Genomic DNA, 9,189 nt, shown 5'->3' on the forward strand with positions numbered 1-9,189 from the left:
CCCCCGTTGCACCTCTGCCCAGAATATGGAGCCAAATAAGTGACCAGAATGTCATTGATAATTATAATGCAAGTTGGCATTGCATATACACAGTACTGTATTTACATTATGAGACCTCCTTTTGCCAGTAACAAGATATATAAAAATAGGTTTTACCCTTTTAACTGGCACAAAAACTGACACCTTTATTCAAGGCATCATGTGTGCAATAACCCCAACACAAGCAGTCAAAATGCAAACAAAAGAGACAACTCTGATAATAATATGCACTGAGTTGTCTCGTTTGTTTGCATTTTGACTGCTTGTGTTGTGGTTATTGCATACATGATGCCTTGAATAAAGGTGTCGGTTTTTGCGCCAGTTAAAAGGGTTAAACCTATTTCTATACCAGTACTGTATTTATTATGGCGTCATACTTCATCAGGCCACCAGAGGGCGGCCCGAACCGTTCAATTCGAGTCCCAAGTGTCTCCCTGTTCAAACACGAAAGGGGGCGCCACTTGGCCACATTGATTCTGAGCCAGCGGGTGCTAATTCCATATTCCCATGAAGGCCAGTCTATCAATATTGCAGCTACTGTAAATCTGAGCAGGGTGTCAAGTGAAGTTAACAGAGCGGTTTCAATAACAGTTGACCAAATGTTTAACCAAAATATGGTGTCGGTGACACAATGGCGTGTTTCCCTGACATTTGGTCATGGTTTTGTAGAATTAGTCGTAAACATGTTTTTCCTCAACTGTGCCACTTTTTGTGTAACATCATTGATGTTTGCTTTTGGGAACAAGAAGTTTTCCCAGGTCACCTGGACCTATATTTTTAATCAGCAAGATCAATATCCGTAATAAAAGGATATGAGATTAAATTGACACCGACCAATTAAAAAACGGAATGTGGTGTGCACTATTTTCATGATGGCGTCATGACTGACACCTCCGATTAGCACTGTTGGCTACGTACGGTGCGAAAGAAGTTCTGCTTCCATACATGGGCACATTAGTTCATCAAACTGGTTTTCCTAATGAAAAACAAAAACACCCATTTAAATCCGCATTCAGAAGGGGGTGGTGGTGGTCATTCTTTTTCTAGTGGTGCGCATTTCACATTCCTCTATAACGAGGACCAGTCTCCAGATGATACCTACTCGTTGGCTGCCAAGTTAGTGAAACTTTTTTTTTATTGACCCGAAGTTAATGAAACGCCGAGTCTGTTCCAGCCTGATCTTTCAACTTGAACCTTGACGCTTGTTGGGTGGAACCCCACCGTAAGTTAATACATGTGGTGCCTGATGGACTTTCCATGTTCTCTCAAAGGGCCACGAGAAGTTTCGAAATTTTGCGACAACCGACATTATGGCTCGAAGGTTATTTATACATCTGGTTGAGCAATTCAACACAGCTTTTGAGTTTCGTGCTAAACGCCGATCGAGTAATCCGTCTCAAGTAGGCGTTGCAGCCGCCGATAGAAAGCTGACCAAACCCGCTTACGGGCCCATCTCACAACTACGAGATAAGATTTTGAAACCCCACGGCGTCCCCTTGTCGTGAGATCACTGGGTATGTTGCCCAGGGTACTGCGACCACGCTGGTTCCGTGGTGCTGCTTGGTTAAGCGGTGGAGGATCACACCCAGGAACCGGTTCGGATATCAGCCAGCTCACGAATTGTTGTTCGCCGTGGCCGGCAATATAACACAAAAAACAACAAACGAAACAACAAAAAAACGTCCAGTTTCAAAGCGCGCGGTTCCGCTAATCACTTATATATATACCCCGCCGCTCCACTCGCTCGACCATAAATAACGCCGCTGATGCATTTTTTTGTGTGTTTGTGTGCGTGCGGTCGAGTTGCGGATAGCGAAAACATTTCTGCTTGGACGGCCTTTTGTTGGATACGTGAGGGAGGAGGAGGAGGTTTGTTTGGGGAGGGGTTTAACGTGGCGGTGACGTCTTCTCGAGAGCCTCCTCCACCATCCCACAGCATCGTTCATCCCGCCACGATAATCACAACCACCGAGCCGAGCCGAGGTCAACATCCTCCGTTGTTGATCAACCGGCGTGTGGGAAGATTCGTGGTTAAAGGTCCTCCCTCCTATACCCTCCCATACAGTCCGGTTAGGAGGAGAAGGAGGAGGAGGAGTGGGGGGACGAAAGCACAGGCGGGAGGGGGGGGAAGCCGTGATTTTTAGCGAATCGTTCGCCGAGTGATGGTCACGGTGGTGATGCTGATGATGGTGGTGATGATGGTGATGGCTGGCGCGCTCATTCCCTGGACCGTGGCGGCGATGGCGTGGGTCCCTGTCGCAGGTACGGGGTCCGAAGTTTTGGGAGGCCGCGTGCTCTTGCCGATGATGATGATGATGCAGACGATGATGATGATGATGATGCAGATGATGCTGCAGACGACGATGATGGTGATGCAGACGATGATGCAGACGACGATGATGCAGATGATGATGATGCAGACGATGATGAATGCAGCAGCAGCGGCCGCTTTTGTTCTTTATCGGAAATGATTTGAATGGGGTTTGTTTATTTTTCTTTCGATGCGATGCGCAGTGTGTGATGTAACTCACTTTCTGAACTACAGTGTGCCTGTACTGTAATGTATGAACTGTATAGGATATGCGAGTGTGTAATGTGTAAGCTGTTGACCGTGCGATGTTGTGTGCATCGAGGTCGACTCTGCTTCACAATGATTTGCTGGTGCGATGTGTAAACATCGGTACGAGTGAGACAAAGGCGAGCCTTAACATACTGTTAAGACTATACGGGGTGGGGGGGTGGGCTTTGTCTTTGTGTGCATCGTATGTGTGTGTGTGTACTCAATTAACTATGTATAATGCATGTATCAGTTGTGTGTGTATTGTACGAACCACGTGTGAAATGTATGCATTAAGTTGACGTATTGCACCGGCTACTGTTGTGTGCATGTGTACGCGTCCACCTGTGTTCCAGGTTTGTTTCCATAACAGCAGTGGAAAATGCATCTCAAATAAGTCAATTTTGAATCCCCAGTTTCCACAAACACAACTTGTGGAGATTGCCAAGTGCACTTTACATTCCGCACTGACGCAAGCTGCTGTGCAATTATAATCGCTGTTGTGATGTCTTCAGTTTGTTAATTAGGATGTCCGCCCTCAGCTGCTGTTGTTGTTACTGGCTGTTGTTGTTGTGTGTGTGCCTGTTTCAGTAACATTGATACACAGCAAGTTTTATTTTTAATATAACAGCATGGGACAACGCTTTGAAAATTATAATCACCGTCATGGCCATGTATTCTGACCTCTACATGTCAATGCGTTTTCCACCGTTCCTTACTTAAAATTGGGCGCTTGTAGTAGTTCTGGCATAAATTATATAAATGATCCAACGTTTCACTGGATGTTGAGGTTTCAATTCTTGAGCGCAATGTTTTAATTGGTGGTCATCTGGATTTAAAATTGACACCTTCAGTGGCTAACGGGGCCACATAGGTAAATGCGCAACCAGGTAATAATGTATGTTTCTGGTGACTGCTGCTACTGCTGCGTGGCAGAAGTGTATTTAAGAGTAGAAGCTTTGTTTAGACACCGAATGGATACAGTGAGTAACAACCGTGAAATGTTTCCCACCAGTAAGTTGAACTCCAATACATCAAAACATTCGTGCGGTCCAGTATCCTTGGGTTTTAGCCAAAAAATATACAGCCGCAAACCCAACGTAACGGCTGACGTTTTAAAAATCAGGAACATTGGATGACATTAATGACCGCCTTTTGTGTGCCTTTAAAAAAATCTGCCAGTCTCCCCATTAAAACTAACTCGAGGGAGATGCAATGCGAAAGATAAACGATGCATTTTGTTGTGACAAGAGCAAGTCAGTTGTAAATGTCATCACCTCGACTTGACACCTGAGCAGTGGGGGGCATAATTGTGATTTATTGCAAATTATTTTGACCTAAAAACGCCAGTGCAGTAGTAGATCATATGGTTTTGCTATCTACATAAACAAAAATGCAGGGCCTCAAAGGTAATGTATATGGAGAGATTAACTCTTAGCCAAATGGGGGCTGGATTTGACCGCCTTTAGCTATGAATATTTGAGCAGGCAGTGCCAATACGGCCTCTCGGGCACATGAAGTAGCATCCACAAAACACCGGTGCTAGTTACGTGCATTTCGGCTTCGTGGTATAAGGCAGGTGGTTTGCGTGTGAATTATGCCCGAGCACTCTGTGCTGGGATAAACAGTGTTGCAGCATATTCTTGGTTCTTTCGGTAAAGTCACGTAGGAAGGGAAATAATAAAAGAATAAAAATAAAACAATAAAATTATCACGACGTTTCGATTTCAACACCAGCAATCGTCATCAGGTGTGAAAACCACAGCAAGAAAAAACATTTCAAATTTTCTTATTATTTAATTTTTTCCCTTCTACGTGGTGACTTTACCGAAAGAACCAAGAATATGAATCCCTGCAGTCACGAAAGCTTTAAATCGAAAAATGTTGCAGCAGTTAGAGCCACTGAGCTGAAGATCTGCGAGTTTCAGTCCCGGCCACATCAGTGGCTCGTGATATCTGAATTTGTTTTTTTTGTCTCTCCCATTCGCCAAGCCGCACTGACCAGCGTCTTGAAGCAAGTCAGAGTCGACAATATAATGTACACTATTTTTTTTGAGACGTTGGTAAGTTGCTTTTCTTTGCAAAATTAAAATGTACTAACCGATGGTCAAATAACTTCCATGACCTGCACTGTTAGGGGAGGCCTACCATACAGCAGTGGATTGACAAACGGATGTCAATTATTATCATTAATTGTTACTTTGTGCGACCACCTACTAACTCAACCATTGGGAATGTTGTTGGCTGCAGTAGTCTTGTTATTGCTCCAAGACTGGATCATTCAAATAATTCTGCTCGTATGAGCGTATTGACAAACTAGCGACGAATAATAAGCAAAACACGTAAACCATGCTGTAACAGAAAAAATAAGTGAGGATTTGTTTCTTAAGCAAGGTTTCATCTCGGCATGTGTTGCCTATTAGGCTCTCACGAATGTCAGTCACGGGGCCTTTCGTGGTCATAAAGTGTCACCTTTGCGTCTTGTTAATATAGCAACTTTTCGATTTAAAGCTTTCGTGACTGCAATGATTCATCTTCTTTGACTTTACCGTCAAAGACGGTAAAGGACGAAAGAACCAAAGAAGAAGAATATAGCAACTGTTACACAATTGCTGAAGGAGAATACAATTGCTGATAAGAATGTTACTGCAGTACATCAGAGTCGTGTCCTGGGATAATACGTTGCAGGCCCGGTTGGTTAGTGAGTCTGTGCGAATAAACGAGCACACCATTGTTGTTCTTCAACATTGCCTAGAGGCTCCCTTGTGTGCGTGGTGGCTGCCGAGTGAGAGACCGTGGGGTGAGGTTGCAACCCTCAAGTACGAGTGGTGAGCCCCGGGACCCTCTAGTGACATTGAGATCACGAGCAGGAGGACAGCACACGTGTTCTCTACCACCCCTGCATTCTCGGTAAGGTTCACGGCCAGTAGAACGAGACACGGTGGGCACGTTTCAAGATGCTGAAACTGCTTATAACACTGTAACAACATTACATTTTTCTGTTCCTGCGTGGTAAGTGTTATTTCCTAATTGCTTATGCCTCAAAAGTACAGAATGTGGTTATTAGTCCCCACAAACTTTGCTTTTGTGACCAGGACAGTGATATTTTTTTAATTGACCTATTTTCAATGAGCAACGTGGTGTGCATTTGTGTCTTTCGTTCACATCAAGTCCTGGCCACAAAAGCAAAGTTTGTGGGGAATATCCATTTTCTATACTTTTTAGGCATTAGCAATTAAAAAATAACACTACCCAGGAACAGAAATTGTGTTACGTAGTGTAATGATTCAAACTGAAAACTTTCACGTTTCGAGCCACTGAGTGCATCATGCTTGTTACGGCTGTGTTGGACTTAATTTCGTTTTCAATTCATACTCGTGATTTAAAATCTGTAATGTAAACCAAATTTTGAATGTCACTAGGTAAGGCCCAAAATACACACACACACACGGAGAAATGGCCAGTGGTGTCATATCGGAAACCGTAACAATACATTTCCTAGCTGGACTTCAATTGCTGAACCAAGGTATGGAGATTTTGGTGTGTGCGTATTGTTAATCTTGGTCTGTACAGTGAACCGTAAAGTGGTTTTATGAGTCGAAGATAAGATCATAGATTGCCATAACCAATTCCATTACACTGAGGTTTATGGCAGGGTCTTAATAGCCAAGCGCTGCCATAAATGCTCCAATCTCATCTCAACAATGCAGTGGCCGCTCACAGATCACAACATGATGTAGAGCGTTGGAGTTTCAGATGGAAAACAGCTACTAGCGTAAATTTTGGGGATCACGATACGAATAAAACATCGATTTTTTCCAACGGTTTTATTTAACTGTGTTTGTCGTGGTCAAATCTTGTAATAAAAAGTTAGTCTACTTACGGTTGTCCAATCAATTCCAAATTTTGCACACTACTCAGATCCGGTGACAATGCATGCCTGTATGAAAATCGGCATCAATTAATCAATTAATTGCTTCCTTTCAAGCAATTACATATTTTGTATGGACGGCTTATTAATTATATATTTTGTGTGTAGTTCAAAAACGCCGCGGTCCCTAAACTGGAATCGGCTCGCACAAAAAGCAGGGCGCCGCGTGTCTCTGCTCCATTGACGTGAGTTAAACGAAGTTGTTAATAAAACGGTTGTTTAAAAAACAACTTTTTTAAGCAGCCTCTGGTGGCTGCAGGGATCATATGACCCTAATTACTGGAAATACAATGTATACATAATTCTGTAATGTTTTATAACCCTTTTGTAAATACATTGCTGGAGGAAGACGTCCCCACTGTTGTCGGTCATGGGAGACGTTTAACCATACTTCGTCACATTGGGCAGTGTCGGTTGATGAAGGTTATAGCCCCAGAATCGGTTCAGATATGATTCACTATGAAGTAACGCTAGCTGTGGCAGGGAATCAAACTCGGATCCCCAGGTTCATAGTGCTAACCACTGTGCCATCCCTCCAGCTTACATTTAATATACACAAATAAAAAAAAAATCTATCCTTACCTGCACAGTTCAATGCATGTGTGATGAGTTTTAGAATCGTTATCGTACGATTAATCGATGCATCTTCATACCCTATAAAGAATATATTTTTTTCAAAAGTCCCCGGCATTTGGCGTCTTCTCAGATGTGTTATGTCTTTAACAATGTCGTTTCACTTACAGTGATTAAGCACCTGCTGGGAGTGATGCTTTGCCGGGTCTTGAGAGCACCGTTTCTGCCTCATGAAGGAGGGCCCCCCCTCCCACTTGCAGGAATTCAGTCTCGTGTTATTAGGCTGCAAATGACACCCGTTACTTTGACAAATATGGTTACCTCCCCAGTTGCAGATCCTAATAGACCGGACAGAAAAAATATATTTTTGACGTAATTATATTTTGTTAATATTCCAACACACTTGACTACGTTTGGATAAAATTTGATGTTTGTGATATGCTTAATAAAAAGAGTTATTGCCAGTTTCAAATGAATATGATGGGTTTGTTTCTTGTAATTTGGGTCAAGAATTCGATGTTTAGTGCTGTGAGTGAACGGTTATTTCACTCGTGACAAAACCACAGACCTTATTGCTATTAAATAATAATAATATCAATTACATAAATATTGCCACCGGTTTCTAAAGGGCATTGTGCAGGATGTGACAGGCACACTTGTGGCTGCCATGTGTCCTATTGTGTAGCGTGGTAACCAATATTTATTGAGGCAAGGAATAATGAATCCAAATAAAGTGCAGTAGGTATCAAAATCCCACAAAAAGAATGCTGTTCAATTCGAAGAGCATAGACATGTTAGTCTCGGCATGCTCAAGCATTGGGTAGAGTTAATCTGTTTTGTCAGAGGCGAGTGGGAAAACTTCCACAATTCTGTGGCAGGAACCAGAGCATACTTTGGGGCAAATGACTACTAAGTTGTGCAGCATCAACAGTTGGCTGTCGTTTCACTCAGCAAATGGAATGTTTGACTGATGATGATGATGGTTATGGGCTACATTAATGGTTCGGAGTCAATCTGATGCACTAACTGAACTAAATCCCAGACAGAGTAAAAGTGTTAATTCCGAATACATGATCTCTATACTAGCTTTCCATTGTGAAACTAATGCAAAATACTGGAATTCTAGTGTGAAGAAATGCTTGACTGCTGAACAGCATCAAGCATCCTAACTAATCACAGTCACCACATTCCCCCGCACACCAGCGAGGATCTGATTTTTCAGATGTCAACGCTCAGCAGAGGCTCACAGTTGAATTTCGATCACGAGTCATAACGTCTCACCCTGCCCTAATGTTTTGTATGCAGTATAATTAAGCAAGTGGCACTGCAATTACCACACTAGCATTGCGCAAAGCACGAATATCTCGATGGCTTTGCCCGAGCGTGCTGGGACGTGAACGCGCACCGATGGTGTTTTTTTTTTGCGTTCAGCAAGAGCGGTGGAAAATGACCTCCCTCCCTCCCTTCCTCCCCCGACCCACCCTGCCGCACCCTGGTCCGCGGGTTCTCGCACGGTGCCGGTGTGTCTGGCGCTAACGGGCATCCCGCCAGGCCGCATGTTCGCCTCCCATTGTTGCGTTACCCGTTGCTGCGTCAGGGGAGGGACGGAGGTGGCTCGGTTCAAAGTGGTGGCACGATCCGGTGGTGGTGGTGGTGCAGCCGGATTGCGTTATATATCCAAATTATTTGCGTTGTTGCGGCTCGTTGCGAGGGGATTTTGCGTTTATCCGCACGATGTATGTCCTAGTCTCGCGTATTGATCTTAACGAGACGAGGGGGGAGGGAGGAAGTAAATAATTTATCGTTCTCTCGGTTTTTTTTCCGGTTCAAGGAAGAACATCGAATTGGTTTGTACCTAAAAAAACGCATGCGGGGAAACACAATTTATTTTTTTATAAATATCTGGGGATAGATAATTTGATATAAATGTGTGTTGCTTTATATGAACATTTCAAGGTTCATGGTGATTATGAGATGCTGCTGTTGCAGCATGGATTGGATTATTTTGTTTTAATATCACACGTTGATTTGTTGTTGGTTTGCACCGAGCTAATCCAAAAATAGTCACGCCTCAAAATGTTACCGCTGT

The sequence above is a fragment of the Petromyzon marinus genome, chromosome 2, assembly GCF_048934315.1.
Source record: "Petromyzon marinus isolate PM22_M1 ecotype Great Lakes invasive population chromosome 2, UKy_Petmar_22M1.pri1.0, whole genome shotgun sequence".
NCBI classification, from domain to species: domain Eukaryota; kingdom Metazoa; phylum Chordata; class Hyperoartia; order Petromyzontiformes; family Petromyzontidae; genus Petromyzon; species Petromyzon marinus.